At 40.8% G+C, this 19443-nt stretch overlaps 2 protein-coding genes across 2 annotated transcripts in view; both read left to right on the forward strand.

Moving 5' to 3' along the window:
- Window positions 1-779: 779 nt before the first annotated feature.
- LOC138773987 (calpain-8-like) overlaps window positions 780-19443 on the forward strand; it is a 613980-nt gene continuing 595316 nt past the window's right edge. The window contains exon 1 of the mRNA XM_069954530.1: window positions 780-819. The gene's annotated coding sequence lies outside the window, so the exon portion shown is untranslated. The remainder of the gene's footprint in view (window positions 820-19443) is intronic.
- Window positions 10161-19443, forward strand: part of LOC138773919 (calpain-14-like) — a 39902-nt gene continuing 30619 nt past the window's right edge. The window contains exon 1 of the mRNA XM_069954404.1: window positions 10161-10579. The gene's annotated coding sequence lies outside the window, so the exon portion shown is untranslated. The remainder of the gene's footprint in view (window positions 10580-19443) is intronic.

Genomic DNA, 19443 nt, shown 5'->3' on the forward strand with positions numbered 1-19443 from the left:
ACCATCTCCTGCTTAGATCAGCTCTGCAGATCTGGAGTGCGGCCGCGTGCTAGTGTTAGCTCACTTTTCATGCATACAGTTGTGTTATCAGGGCTGTGTTCACACATTCACAGTTTTGTTGTGTTTCATTGTTTACATAATTAGAGCCTAATTGATCATGTTTACTCCATTGTCCACATTGTCTGTCTGGACTTTACCATATGATCAGCATTACCAGGCCTCATCATGTGCTCAGCATTACCAGGCTTCATTACGTGATCAGCATTACCAGGCTTTATCATGTGATCAGCATTACCGGGCTTTATCATGTGCTCAGCATTACCGGGCTTTATCATGTGATCGGCATTACCAGGCATCATCATGTGCTTGGTATTACCAGGCTTCATCGTGTGATCGGCATTACCAGGCATCATTACTTGATCAGTATTACCAGGCTTCTTCACATGATCAGCACTACCAGGCTTCATCTTGGGATCAGCATTACCAGGCTTCATCTTGGGATCAGCATTACCATACCTCCCAACTGTCCCGGATTCCCAACTGTCCCGGAACGGCCCCCTCGTGTCCCGCATTATATGTGGCCCCACCAAAAAAACAATAAACCAGTAACTCACCTGTCCGCCGGTCCCAGCAGCTCCTCTCCCGGCAGACAGGGCGGGCAGCGGGGTATACAGACACTGACTGTGCCGGAAGTGACCTGCAGCCTCTATCATGAATTACTTCCGGCACAGTCAGTGTCTCTGTACCCCGCTGCCCGCCCCGGAGGATGACGGGAGTGTGCGCTCTGCCGGGAGAGGAGCTGCTGGGACCGGAGGACAGGTCAGTTACTGGTTTATTGTTTTTCTGGTCGGGCCACACAAATGGGAGGATTTGCTACTATGTGGGGCGCTGTATGGGGCATTGGCTACTATGTGGCGGGATTGGCTACTATGTGGGACATTGGCTACTATGTGGGGCATATATGGGGCATTGGCTACTATGTGGGGCACTATATGGGGATTGGCTACTATGTTGGGCACTATATGGGGGCATTGGCTACTATGTGGGGCACTATATGGGGGCATTGGCTACTATGTGGGGCACTATATGGGGGATTGGCTACTATGTGAAATAAAAATAAAATAAACTCCAAACCCACAGGCCGTAGCCCGGGGTACAAAACCCCTTTAATTTATCACCCCCCTTAATAAAAATTAACTTTTATTACATGTATTAAAATATATATGTGAACTTGTTTAAAAAACACAACACACCCAGTACTCCTATCACTAGCCAATACTAGATGATATATAGGGATATAACTATCCTCCTAACTATCTCAATCACTATCACAGTCTGCAGTCCTGTATAGAATGTAACTAGGAGATACTGTATGTCTGCTATTTAAAACCACAAATAGTGCCCCCTCTCTACATGTTTCGTTGCCACAGCAACGTCTTCAGGAGAAAAATTAGGCAACACTTGCTACTGGTACTGACCGATATTTATATCCACATTCAATTAACTGATGTCATAGTCCCGCCCCAAACACTCCTTATAGTACACCAATGAGGTCTTTCTTTATTGTGGAGAAACTAACCCCCTCTGTCAGATTGGTAGGCCGCAAGTAAACTCACACGCCCACCTACTCACCCTCCTATCATTGTAATCACAGCATTCGAGATCTCCTCATGACGACACCATGCGTCATCCGTGTTCCAGCGTCACGTGATCAGTTCCGATCACATGACCGCTACTCTCGCGGGATCACTTCCGGGTTCGCAGTGTCATGTGATTACAGCGTGTCATCGCGCATGTCACTGCACTTAGCCTGTATCAATTCACTTTTACCCCAGTGCGCATGACAGCTGACTTAGTACTGACTTGGACTTCATAGTCAATGCGCATGACAACTGACTTAGACGCAGAATCAAGTGACCATCTCGTATTGTATATGTCAAAGCACATAGTGCCAAGCATGTATCACCATCTCATGATGCATATAATCTATTACCTACCTACCCCAATATTGGGCCAATAATGATTACAATGATAGTTAGGTCAACTATATTCAGAACCTGTGATACTAACAGAGTTAGGGGATTAGTATAGTATTATAAGAATGTGGTACACAAAATTAAATTACAGTAATCTACAACACTAATGATATCTGTGGATATGTGTATAAAAGGTAAGTATCAAATAATGAATACTCATTCTAGGGTCTGCAAAATCCATATATCTTAACCAACCAGTAATCACATTAATGTTCATCATTATTATTTAGAAATATTAGGTCTATCACACACTTAGAGGAAAGCAGCAAATGAAAAGCCCTCATTTAATCCAAGAGGTACTTGACTCTGGAGGCGAAAAATTGGTGGTCGTACTATTAATTTTTTAGATTTACAAATATATATTGATGATGACCTCCAGATCCAGACTGACATTTATCGTAAACCTACGTCGACGAATTCCCTGCTTCAGTGGCAAAGTTGGCACCGGAACTCCTTACGACGCAGTATTCCGATTGGACAGTATCTCAGGGCCCGTCGTAATTGTTCTGAGGAATCTAAATTCCAGTTGGAATGTAAGAATCTGTATAGGAGATTTAAAAATAGGGGTTACCCCAGCAAACATCTGCGAAGGGCATACCGTAGAGCATGTGACGGTGATAAGACCCATCTCCTACACAATACTCGACCTATGACCAACAAGAAAGTGATAAGATGTATTGGCAATTACGATGGACATACTGATCAAGTAATGGCAATTTTGAGACGTCACTGGCATTTATTGGAGGCAGATTCTGATTTGGCCCCAGTGATAAGTAGACATCCCAGTGTGACGTTTCGTAGGGGTCGTAGGGATATGTTGGTACACAGCCATCTGCAGATGCCACCTGTCCCTCGGACTTGGCTAACAAGTGAAGTAAAAGGCTTTTTTCCATGTGGCCATTGTGGTCTATGCAAATACATGACTAAGGTTAAAACATTTAAAAATCCAGTGGACCAGAAAGTTTATGAAGTTGGACAATTTTTGAACTGCAGTAGCAGTAATATTATTTACATAGCGCAGTGTACATTTCCACGATTGTATGTGGGCAAGACGACCCAGGAATTACGGTGTAGAGTTTCCAAACATATAAGTACCATCAGAACTGAATCGGACATGCCCTTGGCCAGACATATCCGCCACCGACACAGTGGGAGGATTGAGGACATTAAATTTTGGGGCCTATGCCAGTTAAAATTAGGACCGAGAAAAGGTGACATTGACAGATTACTGTTAAAAGAGGAGGCGAGATGGATTTTTCGCCTCCAGAGTCAAGTACCTCTTGGATAAAATGAGGGCTTTTCATTTGCTGCTTTCCTCTAAGTGTGTGATAGACCTAATATTTCTAAATAATAATGATGAACGTTAATGTGACTACTGGTTGGTTATGATATATGGATTTTGCAGACCCTAGAATGAGTATTCATTATTTGATACTTACCTTTTATACACATATCCACAGATATCATTAGTGTTGTAGATTACTGTAATTTAATTTTGTGTACCACATTCTTATAATACTATACGAATCCCCTAACTCTGTTAGTATCACAGGTTCTGAATATAGTTGACCTAACTATCATTGTAATCATTATTGGCCCAATATTGGGGTAGGTAGGTAATAGATTATATGCATCATGAGATGGTGATACATGCTTGGCACTATGTGCTTTGACATATACAATACGGGATGGTCACTTGTCATGCGCATTGACTATGAAGTCCAAGTCAGTACTAAGTCAGCTGTCATGCGCACTGGGGTAAAAGTGAATTGATACAGGCTAAGTGCAGTGACATGCACGATGACACGCTGTAATCACATGACACTGCGAACCCGGAAGTGATCCCGCGAGAGTAGCGGTCATGTGATCGGAACTGATCACGTGACGCTGGAACACGGATGACGCATGGTGTCGTCATGAGGAGATCTCGAATGCTGTGATTACAATGATAGGAGGGTGAGTAGGTGGGCGTGTGAGTTTACTTGCGGCCTACCAATCTGACAGAGGGGGTTAGTTTCTCCACAATAAAGAAAGACCTCATTGGTGTACTATAAGGAGTGTTTGGGGCGGGACTATGACATCAGTTAATTGAATGTGGATATAAATATCGGTCAGTACCAGTAGCAAGTGTTGCCTAATTTTTCTCCTGATGACGTTGCTGTGGCAACGAAACATGTAGAGAGGGGGCACTATTTGTGGTTTTAAAATAGCAGACACCCAGTATCTCCTAGTTATTATCTATACAGGACTGCAGACTGTGATAGTGATTGAGATAGTTAGGAGGATAGTTATATCCCTATATATCATCTAGTATTGGCTAGTGATAGGAGTACTGGGTGTGTTGTGTTTTTTAAACAAGTTCACATATATATTTTAATACATGTAATAAAAGTTAATTTTTATTAAGGGGGGTGATAAATTAAAGGGGTTTTGTACCCCGGGCTACGGCCTGTGGGTTTGGAGTTTATTTGAATTAAGGGACACCTGACCCTCCTGAGAGGGCTCAAGTGTGTGTATATAATGGCTACTATGTGGGCACTATATGGGGGCATTGGCTACTATGTGGGGCACTATATGGGGGCATAGGCTACTATGTGGAGCACTATATGAGGCATTGGATACTATGTGGGGCACTATATGGGGATTGGATACTATATGGGGGATTGGATACTATGTGGGGCACTATATGGGGGATTGGATACTATGTGGGGCACTATATGGGGGATTGGATACTATGTGGGGCACTATAATGGGGAATTAGATACTATATAGGGCATTTTTGGGGGGATTGGATACTATATCGGGCACTATTTAGTCAGCAGCATGTGGTGACTGTAGGGGTGTTGCTATGGAGGGTTGCTATGGGGGCGTGGCTATGAAGGGTCGTTATGGGGGCATGGCTATGGAGGGCAGCTATGGGGGCGTTGCTATGGGGACCGCGGCGCACATGTCCCTCTTTGCTCTTTGCAAAAGTTGGGAGGTATGGCATTACCAAGCTTCATCTTGGGATCAGCATTACCAGGCTTCATCTTGGGATCAGCATTACTAGACTTCATCACATGATCAGCATTACCAGGCTTCCTCATGTCATCAGCATTACCAGGCTTCCTCATGTCATCAGCATTACCAGGCTTCCTCATGTCATCAGCATTACCAGGCTTCCTCATGTCATCAGCATTACCAGGCTTCATCTTGTGATCAGCATTACCGGGCTTCATCTTGTGATCAGCATTACCAGGCTTCACCATGTGATCAGCATTACCCGGCTTCATCGTGTGATCAGCATTACCAGGCATCACCATGTGCTCAGTATAATCGGGCTTCACCATGTGCTCAGTATAATCGGGCTTCATCATGTGATCAGCATTACCAGGCTTCATCGTGTGATCAGCATTACCAGGCTTCACCATGTGCTCAGTATAATCGGGCTTCACCATGTGCTCAGTATAATCGGGCTTCATCATGTGATCAGCATTACCAGGCTTCATTGTGTGATTAGCATTACCAGGCTTCACCATGTGATCAGCATTACCAGGCTTCATTGTGTGATTAGCATTACCAGGCTTCATCATGTGATCAGCATTACCAGGCTTCATCATGTGATCAGCATTACCGGGCTTCATCATGTGATCAGCATTACCAGGCCTTACCATGTGCTTAGTATAACCGGGCTTCATCATGTGATCAGCATTACCAGGCTTCATCATATGATCAGCATTACCCGGCTTCATTGTGTGATTAGCATTACCAGGCTTCACCATGTGCTCAGTATAACCAGGTTTACCAGGATTAGAAGGACATAACTGATTTCTTCCAGAACCAGCGCCACTCTTGTCCTCAATTTCTGTGCAGTATTGCAGCTTAGTTCGTAAATGGGGCCAAGTTGTAATACCACACACAACCTGAGAAAAAGGGTGGCGCTGTTTTTAGAAAATTTGCTATAATGTTCTAATCCTGGAGAACCCCCATTTGTATCCACATCTCTGGACACCGAGCAGGAATTTGCACATAATACCTATTAGGGGGTCGGGTCCAGGACATGTGACCCTGAGAAATCCTTTATCTACATAATCCCAGAGATCACAGATTTATCTCTAATCCTTTCATCTTCCATTAAAAATGCAAATATTTGTCTGCAGGGAAGGTAAAGAGATTGTGCACAGATAGAGCTGGGAATGTGTTCAGCCTCTTCTGCTAATGTGACAATAGGATCATTACTAGGACACAGCACAATATTTCCTGCTGATACGGGAGGTTTATATAGAATTAGATTATGAATAAACAGCGCCACCCCTGTCCTGAGGTTGTATCTGGTATTGCAGCTCATACCTATTTGCTCCAGCAATATAAGACGTGTCCTATCATTAGAGAAGTTCTGCAGCTTTCTAATATATATAGTGTTTATGTGACTTACCACCTGTTCAGACCTCTGCTTGCTGTCAATGAATAGCAGCATTCTACAGAAGTAAGAATAGTGGCACATGTGATTACATCTCTCTCTGAGTGAACGTGGCTGACACCAATGATGAGTTGTACCAGAAAGAGCCAGAGATTTGTAATTTACTTCTATTCAAAAATATCAAGTCTTCCAGTACTTATCAGCTGCTGTATGTCCTGCAGGAAGTGGTGTGTTATTTCTAGTCTAGACACAGTGTTCTCTGCTGCCACCTTTGTCCATGTCAGGGCAGTAGCAAATCCCCATAGAAAACCTCTCCTGCTCTCCGGACCAGCAGTCTCTTCAGAATACACCACTTCCTGCATGACATACAGAAGCTGATAAGTATTGGAAATTGTTAATAGATGTAAATTGCAAATCTCCGGCACCAGCTGAAAGATTTTTTTTTTTTTTTGCTGAACTACCCCTTTAAGGGTGCGTAGTTGTCACCTGTAAGCTGCAGCACAGGTAAAGTGAAGATAGGACCAGTAATGTGGAGTGATGCATGATGGGAGGAGTTATTAATTCCTGATAACAATAATAATAAACACTAAATTTAGTTATCCTGTCAGTTTCCAAAAAGTCCCTGTAAGTCTCAGGTAAAGCAGGTGCACACAGTGTACTCTTCCCATCCAGAACTCGCTCAACCAGTCTTCTAAATTATACAGTGTTACATTCCTCATCAGAATCCACCGCCAGGTCACTGTCTCTTATACTGTATGTGCTGCGATCATCCAGATTTATTGTCATCTCCTATAACTGAGGCACAGCTCCAAAAAACCTGCCCCCCCCCCCCCCCCCCCAACACAGCCATAGCCCAAATCCACAAGAGTGCATGGCGGGTGTAAAACATTGCGACTGTATTATTAGTGTCCTAACCCAACCGCATCACAGCACCCTAGTATGTGCATGTATAGATCTATATATGTGGGAATATATAACTCTCTCTCTCTCTCTTTATATATATACAGTATATATATATATATATATATATATATATATATATATATATATATATATATATGGTTGTATATGATTTGTAGGCATTTATTTGGTGACACTGTGGCGGTATTTAGAGTACAGTATTTAAGTAATGTTTGAAATTTCAGTATGTCAGTATTTCTCTTATTCCATTTATATTATACGGTGGTCTCTAAATGTACAATATTTGGCAGCATTATTTATGTGTATAATGTATAATATAATGTATTATAGGTATAATATTTAGTGGTATTATTTATGTGTATAATGTATACTAATCTTATAGGTATAATATTTTGTGGTATTATTTATGTGTATAATGTATACTGGTCTTATAGGTATACTATTTAGTGGTATTGTTTATGTGTATAATGTATACTGGTCTTATAGGTATACTATTTAGTGGTATTATTTATGTGTATAATGTATACTGGTCTTATAGGTATACTATTTAGTGGTATTGTTTATGTGTATAATGTATACTGGTCTTATAGGTATACTATTTAGTGGTATTATTTATGTATATAATGTATACTGGTCTTATAGGTATACTATTTAGTGGTATTGTTTATGTATATAATGTATACTGGTCTTATAGGTATACTATTTAGTGGTATTGTTTATGTGTATAATGTATACTGGTCTTATAGGTATACTATTTAGTGGTATTATTTTTGTGTATAATGTATAGTTGTATTATAGGTATACTATTTAGTGGTATAATTTACTGTATGTGTACAGTATGTACTGATGTAATTTATGTACATAGTATTTAGCAGTATCATTTATGTGTACATTGAATAGAGGTATTATTTATTCTTTGTATGTAGTTTACATCGTAGAATTATTCAAGTGTACATAAGATAAAGGTATTATTTATATATAGGGTATATGGCGGAATTATTTATATGTATAGTATATGGGAGTATTATTTATGCGCACAGTATATGGTGGTACTATTTATATGTATAGTATGTGGTGATATTATGTATGTGTACAGTATTTGGTGGTATAATTTAACTGTACACTATGTGGTGATAACCGTATGCACAGTATGTAGCAGTATTAATGTGTACAGTAGTTATGGTATTTATTGTGTGGAATATTGTGTATATGTGGAATATATATATATATATATATATATATTTATCTATATATATCAAAAGTAAGGATGTAGACGGCACTGTGTGGCAACAGCTCAGGTGGGTGCACAGCCTCCACGAAGTCAGACCCAGACTCCACTTTGATCCAGAAAATTATGAGAACAAGGCGGCACTCCAAAAATATAGTGAATAAGATAGTGAGTTTATTCACTCATCATGTGCAATGCAACGTTTCAGTTTCTCGATGAAATCTTTTTCAAGAAACACATACACAAGTGTGGAAGAGGGCTGGTATTTAAATTCCATAAGCTCAGCCCATAATTAGTGACATCATAATTACATATAGGCTGGGTTCACACTATGTATATTTGAGGCTGTATTTGGTCCTCATGTCAGGTCTTCATAGCAACTAAAACCAGGAGTGGATTGAAAACACAGAAAGGATCTGTTCACACAATGTGGAAATTGAGTGCATGGCCGCCATATAACGGTAAATAACTTCCATTATTTCAATACAACAGCCGTTGTTTTAAAATAACAGCACATATTTGCCATCCACTCAATTACAACATTATGTGAACAGAGCCTTTCTGTGTTTTCAATCCACTCCTGGTTTTGGTTGCTATACAGCCTCAAACATACAGCCTCAAATATACGTAGTGTGAACATAAGTGTATACGTAAACAATACATAAAAATCAATATTATACAAACCTCAAAGATTTCTTAGTCTAGACAGCTACATACCAAGAAAAAGGCACAGAGTTCCTGTTAGGTCCTTTAAAAAATGGCTGTTATCCGTGTCGGAGGTGTGTGAACTGTAGACACATTGTTAAGTGCGATAAGTTCACACACCCCACATCAGGACAGGTCGTACAAATTAAGCAACATTTGACCTGTGAGAGTGATTGGGTGATCTATATCCTGATATGCCCCTGTAATTTACTTTACATAGGTGAGACGACACTGGATTTCAAGATCCGTCTTGTACAACACTGCTACAGTATACGCAAACAGAGAACTGACCTACCTGTCTCAAAACACTTTTTAGAAAAGGGACATAAAGAGGGTGATGTGAAAGCCATTGTACTCGAGCAAATACCAGTACCACGTAGAGGTGGCAATAGACAGGTATCATTAAAAAGAAGGGAACTATTTTGGATTGACAAATTTAATACGTTGAGACCGAATGGTCTCAATGTAGACTTTAAAATTCTACCGAGTTACTGCAAATAAATCCTATTTTTTTCTAACATTTTATATTATTAGTTCACCTCGTGGCTTTGACTCCAGTTATCTCTCCCCTTCCTTATCTCTGGTCCCAGTTGTACATGTGTAAAAATATTTTGATCATGATTAACAACATGCAATAATATGTTCATTATATATCTTTTATTTTTCATTGTAGTAACAAGCTGTTTTCTCAGTGAAGCAAAGTGGGACACTCACCTGATTGACGTCTAGGCCTGATCGCATTTTTTGGATTTCCATTTTTATATCGCCATTCACATGGTGCGGCTGTGACGGCGGCAATGAAGCGGTATCCTGGTACTGACGGGCCAGTGCGAGGTAATTGGCTATACTACAGTCCCTGGGATGAGGCCGACATAGGAATCGTGACAGCCCTGGATTGACTAGGGCTGACATTGGTCTGAGGGCGCAGCCCTATGCAGGAACCCGCCCGCTTACTGGACCATGTTTCCTTGGCTATTATGATTCCCGCTAGGTGACTGAAGAGATGCCGTCCACCAGCAATAGGTTAAACCCCTGTGAAGTCCGGCTACAGCGTCTGGTCTCCATGGTTACCTGCTAAGCTGCCCCTTTGATCTCCATATGGGTTACGTCACGCCACACGTCACGCTACACATGACGCCTCTGTGCCTATCCAACCTTGACACGTCATCCATTCTGGTCGGCTCCAACTGGCACATGCGCTGTAATCTTATTTACAAGCCGAGTCCACGAGTTTGTTCACATGTCTCGTGTTTATGCCTTCATCCCTGTTTGGCCGTCTGACGCGATCTGGTGAGCGATCATCCCACCTGTCTTCAATTGTGAATGTCTAAAGGACCTTTATTATTTATGGACACTATAGCACATTTTTTATATCTATACCTCATGATATGATAATCATGTCTTATTTCACGTTCATTAAGTTTTGTAAACTTGTAATTTTCAGATGCGATTTATGTCTTTTTCACTTTTTTTCACTGCTTTTTGTATTGATCATGTGATATGTGGGAGGAATCACTTTGTACCTATTTAAGGCTTGATGTTGCACATGTACATTGCACAGCTTGAGAAAAGCTCATAAGGATTTAGCTGAAACGTCGCTAATGCACTTTGTGGGAGAAATAAACCAAACTATTTGAACACGAGCTGTGTTGGAGTGCCGCAGTGATTTTCTTCTTTTGTATGCATTCATACCCACGGTCCTCAAGGGTATATGCTGCTGGCACCAACCGCACTATTTTTCTCGAGTGCTGCGTCCACCTTTTTACATATATATATGATGTAGACGGCACTGTGTGGCAACAGCTCAGGTGGGTGCACAGCCTCCACGAAGTCAGACCCAGACTCCACTTTGATCCAGAAAATTATGAGAACAAGGCGGCACTCCAAAAATATAGTGAATAAGATAGTGAGTTTACTCGGTATTTGGTTTATGACTTTTTTATTTAATTTGGATAATGGATGGATGGGTGCCACATCATGGGATCACTTTTAGTTACTATTCACATTGAAGACCAAGGGACGTCTACATGTGTTCGTTCAGCCTGGGAGATCCCCATCTAGGTTACTTCGCAGCACCAGAGTGATCGGGAGGCTACCAGTCCGATTGTCCAGTGCGCCATAAGGATTGAGGACAGAGACAGAGTTCGGATATGTAAGGCTTCATGACATGGCGACTCCCGGGTCATATGTGAGTAATTTATTTATGCGAAGAAAAGGGGCAAAGATCCCCACACTAGAAATGGCCTCTACAGCTTCCTGGTATCTAGGACGCATGCGTGGCCTCAGTATATGGATCAGGACCCATGCAGTGAAATACCACAGTTAAGATGGCTCCGATGAATTCCTGAGTGCCTGGTGCACATGCTCGGTCCCCCGACGCTGATCGGCTTTGATGACACCCATCCAGACGAATCCATTTGATTGCGCTCCTCCGCGCATGGGCAGTTCCACTGTTTACAAACAATTGGTAGCATGACATCGAGCATGGAGGAGCAGCGGTTTTCTCTGGCCCGGTGAGCTCTGGCCCCTTTCATTAACCTGCGATATACCAGCCTATGAACTTTAGTTGTGATTTATTTGTATTATCGCATTTGACAATAGATCGGACACATGTTTCACACTTATGGTGGTATGGATTATATAGAACCATAATGGACTAATAGATATATATTGTATAATATTGATTTTTATGTATTGTTTACACTTTATATGTAATTATGATGTCACTAATTATGGGCTGAGCTTATGGACTTTAAATACCAGCCCTCTTCCACACTTGTGTATGTGTTGCTTGAAAAAGGTTTCATCGAGAAACTGAAACGTTGTATTGCACATGATGGGTGAATAAACTCACTATCTTATTCACTATATTTTTGGAGTGCCGCCTTGTTCTCATCATATATATATATATATATATATATATATATATATATATATATATATATATTACTTCTGTGCAGTTCTTACTACAGTATATAATTGCATTATTTGTATTACAGTATTTAGTACTATTTTTTATGTGTGCATTATGTTGTGGTATTATCTGTGCAGCATGTAGTTGTATTTTTTGTGTAAGGTATGTGGTGGTATTATTTGTACAGTATGTGGTGGTGATATTTCTTTGTACAGTAGCTGGTGTGTTACTTATGTGTACAGGAGCTGGTGTGTTATTTATATGCACAGTATGGGGTGGTATTAGCTATGTGTACAGTATATAATCGTACTGTTTACAAGTACAGTATATGGTAACATTATTCATATGTACAGGATGGATATAATTATTTTTATGTGCAGTATGTGGTGGTATTTATGTGTACAGGATATGGTGATATTATTTACAATGTGAAGTATGTAGTGGTATTAGTTGTGTGTACAGTATACGGTGGTGTTATGTATATGTACACTATGTGGTGATATCTGTATTTAGTACAGTATATGGTAAGATTATTTATATGTAGTGATTATATTATTTTTATGTACAGTATATTGTACAGGATATTTATCTGTAGATAATATGGTCAAACTGTTTATGTATACAGTATATTGGGGTAGTATACACAATATCTGTTGATGTTATTTATGTGTATAATATATAATGGCATTGTTTATGGAACGTACAATGTTGTAATGTAAGTGAAAAGTGAATGGTCACAGTCAGTCCCTATGGTGGGGCAGGCATACTCCGGTGTGATTTCAGATTTGACACATACTTAACTTTCTTTTGATAATAGTAAATATTAAGGTTCCAGGAGAGGGCTGGATGAATAGAACCAATGCCCAGTTCACTTCTTTCTACATTGGCCTTTCCAGTAAGAGTGGCTCATCAGCACAATATCCCTCTGCTTCTTTATCTAGTTACATCATTACTATCAAAATAAGTGCATTGTATATGTGATGTCATCACACTTTATACAGGAGATCCGGTCCAACTTTTAAAGGGGAAGTTCCTTTATTTCACCCTGATGCATAATATTACAATGGAAAATGAATGTTGTGACCACACATCCTGTGATGAAATCCTCTGATCTTATTGTCTACACGGAGAGACTGTTCCTTCCAGTAAAGCACTGCTGTGTTGTGTAACCTGCCTGATAATGAGAATTATACTCATCTGCCTGGAGTTACTGTACTCGTGAATCAGTCTTCTCTCGTGAATCAGGCTGTCCCTTTTGTTTACTTCAGGTCGTAGTGAACTCAGGTGACTTGAGGAGTGTGAAACGTTTCAGCAGTATCGCAGCTTTCCGAGGGCATCTATTGTTACACTCTATAAGGTGTCTTAAAGGGGTACTCAAGAGATTTTTTTATGTATTTATTTTTTTTAATTCTAAGCCCTGTAGTTCCTGTTCCATTCCCTGTATATTGGTATACAAAGTAGAATAACTTTATTAAAGCAATGTATTAGCAAAAAACAACAACATAAAAAAAAAGTTTTAAAGGGGTTATCCACCTAAGAGCTAAAAAAAATGCTCCTAAACCTAGCTGGCCTTACCAAGTCCTTCTGAGTATTTTGAGCCATCTCCTGTTTTTTTAGCTGATGCAGTTCTTGAATTTTTTCTAAAAGCCAAGATGGCGCCGGCCAGGAAACTACATTTCCCATCATGCATCTCACCCTTAACTTTCTTTCCTGCCAACAGCTGTAATTACTATTTCACAGTAAACACAGGACTGATTTTTTTCACTGATTTTGAATCTAGGCCCGGATTAGCTTTACCATAGGCCCCGGGCTGTTCAGCAAGCCTGGGCCCCCCCACCCCACTGTAACTATGGTAGCACTAGTGTGGTGTCCATAGTACAGGATAGATAATATCATTATGCCCTGATTTGTTGCAAATCATGGCAGAACTGTAGCCAGGAGACAATATACCACTGAAAGCATAAGTCTTTTTGGGTGGCCATGGGCCCCCCAGTAGCTCAGGGCCCCAGGCTGCCACCTGAAAGGACCTATTGTAAACAGCTACTGTTTTCATCACATCACCCCAGTATGTATTCCATACGAGCTGATGATGTAGCAGAGCTATGCATGCATGGTGTAGCAGAGCTGATGTGCTGCATAACTGGGGTGGGGGGTGTACTGTAGGTTTTGATCTCTGCTTGTTGACTGTGAATGAAAACATTCTAGTTCCATCCAGACTCTAAGAACATCTATAACACTTACAATATACAGAGCTGAGACACAGACAGGTACATATGCCTGCATTCACTGACAGCAAGCAGAGATAAAACTATAACGTTTCATATTACAGAAAACCTAAGCTCAGGGACACATGTTAGTCTATGGATGCACCATGCACTTTGTCAGGCAGCATTCACATATTGCAGTTGTCTCCATTTTTTTTTTCCTGTGCTTTTTAGGAATAATAGTAAAACCACTGGCTGCATTATTGTCACAATTTTCAAAGACGCAGGGAAAAAAAGCAAAATACCACAACATGCAAAGGGTATATGTAGCGTCAGTGACAGTAAAGGTCACCGGGGTCAGTGTGTGCAGCAGTTGCGGTCATTTTATTGTTGATTCAGTCACTCCAGCAATGAACACCACGGCCCGGTCGATGAGGAGACAATAACACAGTGTCCCAGTTGTGATCTCCCCAGGGTTATTTCCTGGTGTGAATAGCAGACTAGATCCGGTGTTTTGTCACACTGGTTTCTTTAAGCCCGACAGGTTTTGTGTAACCTTCAGGACTTGTCATCAGGGGGACCTTACCCGGTGTTGTTCAAGCCACTGCCCTCCCCCCCATATCCTGGGGTCTGACTTTGTTTTGCTGTAGAATTTTCTTTGACGTTGACCACAATTTTAACCCTTTAACTGTATCTAAGGTTAGGTTTATTGCAAAACTTTATGACATTCGAGGAATGTGCTGTACGCCGAAGATTGACAGCGTGTCAATGAGATTTATGTAAAACCTATTAAGTTCTGTGGAATGAGTTACTGGCATGAAGACTTTCCCAAACAGTAATCAGTAAAATGGGTGGGAGGAGGTTGCACTGTTTCATGGCTTTCCCCAGGCGGTGTACACCCCTGGTTGCTCAGAACAGACCTCCATGCCTCAGGGTACCCAGCGCAGATGCTTTCATTGTTCATTTTCCCAAGAAATCAATGCTCGGCTTCTTCTTGTTTCTGACTTGGATTTGACATGTTTACGTTTCTCATGTGCCGGATGTAGCACAGAGATTACTACTGGTGAGTGACAACATACAATAACATCTACCTAGAAAGTACAATGCAAACTCTTCATCTATCAATGAACTTCACGGAGACAAACACCAGATGTCATGAACAGACAAATATAAGTGGTTTGCAAACAGTCCATTGAAATCATCCAAAAGTATCTGGACTCTGCATGAGATGCTTCCGGCAACAAGCCACGTATGGGATGTTTAGGGGTCCGTCTAGCAAGGCACAAAGTGTGTCTAAAAGCAGACCCCTCAATTCAATGCAGTTGAAGACTATGGTGGAGCAGAGAGCCCTTGGCTCCCTCTTCCTTCCTGTTATAAACCAAAGGCTGCGGTCCACAAGAGGTCCATGGTAGCGGGAGAAGCTGGCATCATGGTACAGGCAAGACATTAAAATAACTTCATGCCACCTGCACATCATGTCAAAGGTCAAGGACTGAGAGGCTCAGGGTGAGTATGGGGATAGGCGAGTTTCAGGTGTTTTTTATTTTATTTTTGTTGTTGCAATGGTAGGTACTAATAGGGAAGGGGGAACCTACCCAGCTACAAACTAGTCTACCTACTTAACCAACACATCTACCTACAGACCAGTCTACCAACCTACTGTACCTATCCAACCAACCTACCTACACATCTACCTATAGACCAATTTACTTATCTACCTACGTACCCACCCAACCAACCTACCTACGCTACATTTCTACCTACAGAACAGTTCTCCAACTTACCTACCAAAACAACCTACTTACACATCCTCGTACAGACCAGTCTACCTACCCAACCTACCTACCCACCTACCTACACATGTACCTACAGACCAGTTACCAACCAACCTATCTACACATCATCGTACAGACCAGTTACCAACCAATCTACCTACATATCCTCATACAGACCAGTCTACCTACCTACCCACCTACCCACACATCTTCCTACAGACCAGTCAACCAACCTTCTTTCCTATGGATCAGTCTACCTACCCAACCAACCTACCTACCCACCCACCTACCTACAGACTGGTGTACCAACCTTCCTATCCACCTTTCTACAGACTAAAGTCTAACAAACTACCTACCCAACTACAGACCTTAATCTGTGGGGGGGACTGTTGCTGTTGCTGTAGACCTCCGCACCTTTATTTATGCTGCGTTTACACGGAACGATTATCGGTCGAATTTTTGCTATAACGATCGCATTTGAGCGATAATCGTTCAGTGTAAACACAGCAAACGATCAAGCGACGAGCAAAAAATCGTACATTTTGATCTTTCAACATGTTCAAAAATCGTCGTTCATCGTTCGCTAAAAATTCACAGATTGCTTTGTGTAAACAGTCTTTCAAAGATTCACCCTGTGTAAAAGATGGGCTTAAGTGATCTTAAAAACGATCGCAATAACGATTTTTCTTACGAATTTTCTAACGATTTATTCGTCTAAACGCTGATTGTTATAAAAACCAAATCGTTGCTTCAAAATCATTAAACGATTGATTGGGTGAATTATCGCTTCGTGTAAACGCAGCATCACAGTGAACAATTCTGACAGGAGCATTAGGCCAATCAACCAACCTACCTACTTACCCACCTACTGAACATACCTTCCTACAGACCAGTCTACCTACCAAGTTTACCTACATTCTTTCCTACAGACCAGTCTTCCTACCCAGCCTACCTACATACCTCTTACAGACCACTCTACCTACCCAGCCTACCTACATACCTATATAGGATAATTTTGATATCTTTGATATTCTGTTTCAAATTACATCAATATTTCACAAAAAAAATCATTTCTATGAAGCTTTTTTTCCAATGGGGGAGATTTATCAAAGATGGTGTAAAGTGAAACTGGCTCAGTTGCCCCTAGCAACCAATCAGATTCCACCTTTCATTTTCCAAAGAGTCTGTGAGGAATGAAAGGTGGAATCTGATTGGTTGCTAGGGGCAACTGAGCCAGTTTCACTTTACATCATGTTTGATAAATGTCCCCCAATGTATCTATTGTTATGCACACTCATAAGAAGAGATACATTGCAAATAAAGCTTCATGGAAATAGTTTTTTTTTCAGTAAAGTACTGACACAAATACCTATCTACTGACTAACAGAACAAACACGGATAAAAGAGGCAGAGTGCCTCTTAGGGAGACACAGTATTTGTAGTGTGAATAGGACCCATGGTAAGGGCATAATGGGTGTTTCTGGGCATAATGGCCCTTCCCCAAACCACAAGCACAGCATGCATATGTATGGGATAACTCTTACCTACAGGCTAGTCATCAGTCTACATACAGATCAGTAAACCTATCTATCTAGAAGGTAGATAGATAGATAGATAGATAGATAGGGTCCATTTACACAGAAAGATTATCTGACAGATTATCTGCCAAAGATTTGAAGCCAAAGCCAGAAACAGACTATAAACAGAGATCAGGTCATAAAGGAAAGCCTGAAATTTCTCCTCTTTTCAAATCCATTCCTGGCTTTGGCTTCAAATCTTCAAATGTTCATTAAGCGATCTTAAAAACAATCTCAATAACGATTTTTCTTATGAATTTTCAAACGATTTATTCGTCTAAACGCTGATCGTTATGAAAACCAAATCGTTGCTTCAAAATCGTTAAACGATCAATTGGGCGAATTATCGTTTCATGTAAACGCAGCATTACACTGTGTAGTTTTGTTGTAGTTATTGAATCCATTCCGCACCTGCAGTGTAACTATTAGGATCAGCCTCTGTTCTTTATATCATCCGGTTCATTATAATTCACACCTGGTTTTGTCTAAAGAGCTGCTGCAGTAACTGCAACAAAACTGCACAGTGTGAGGGCAGCCTGATAGATGCGTTACCTTCATGAGACACAGGTTTAGAAATCTCCATTGATTGCCCTGGCCGTAGTGAGCGCTGCTGCCCTCTTGTGACGTCGGGTGATTATAGCAGCTGTGATGTGGGTTAAGAAAATATTATGCTCTATAAATGACCATATGAGACTGTAATGTACAGTAAGTGACTATAACACTATGGTATTAGTCATATCCTATACAAGAAATTATTAGCATAACAGTCTGAGCAACATGATTTTTGAACAACACTACGGGCTTTGTTTATTTTCAGAAACAGCGCCACTATAGGCTGAGTCTGGTATTGCGTGATGCGAAATGTTCATTGGATTCATTTTGAAAATCTTTCACTAAATCAGTGTTCGTATAAACAATAAGTATAATTATGGTATACTAACCATGTGTGTAACTCATATCCCAGGCTATTGAAGGAACAAAAAATTGAAAGGGGAAATAAGCTAAAAAGTAACTTTTATTGATATCAGGATAAGATATTTGCGGTATACAAACAAGTGCAAATAATACTATACAATATATACAATGTGCATGACGCACTGTCTCTCCAACCATGAACAATACCACAAGACCAGCAAGATCACAGTAGCTACGATGTACCACTATGTCCTATTATGTTGGTATCGTTTAAAAGCGGTCCATACCGGTCACTGTCTGTTTAAGGAACGTGTCAGTCCCAAGTATATCACAGCGTGTCTTAAGGTACGTATATATGTCATCCAGGTCACTTTCTATTAGGGATATAAAATCCCAAAAGTGTCACAGTGTGTCCTGTCACTAATAGTACCGTCACCTACAACCTACGCGTTTCTGTCACTCGTGTCTGTGACGTCATCAGGGGTCAGAGGTGCACTAAAGATGGTACATGAGGCGAACAATAATAAATATGAAGACCGTCAAAGCCCTTAAAACAATCCAGCCGTGATGGAGGCAGTGGAATATTGACGTCTGAGAATTGTTCCTCAACTTGTGACTGTCAAGCAGCTGTCAGGGCACCAAAAGACCAAAATGTCCATGCAGAATCACAATATATAGATTGCAGGCTACTTATTTCATATGCAATTTTTTTTTACAGCACATTTAAAATAAATAAATAAAACCTTTCCGCACCATGTGAACAGGTTGT

This window comes from Dendropsophus ebraccatus, chromosome 15 (genome assembly GCF_027789765.1).
Source record: "Dendropsophus ebraccatus isolate aDenEbr1 chromosome 15, aDenEbr1.pat, whole genome shotgun sequence".
Lineage (NCBI taxonomy): Eukaryota > Metazoa > Chordata > Amphibia > Anura > Hylidae > Dendropsophus > Dendropsophus ebraccatus.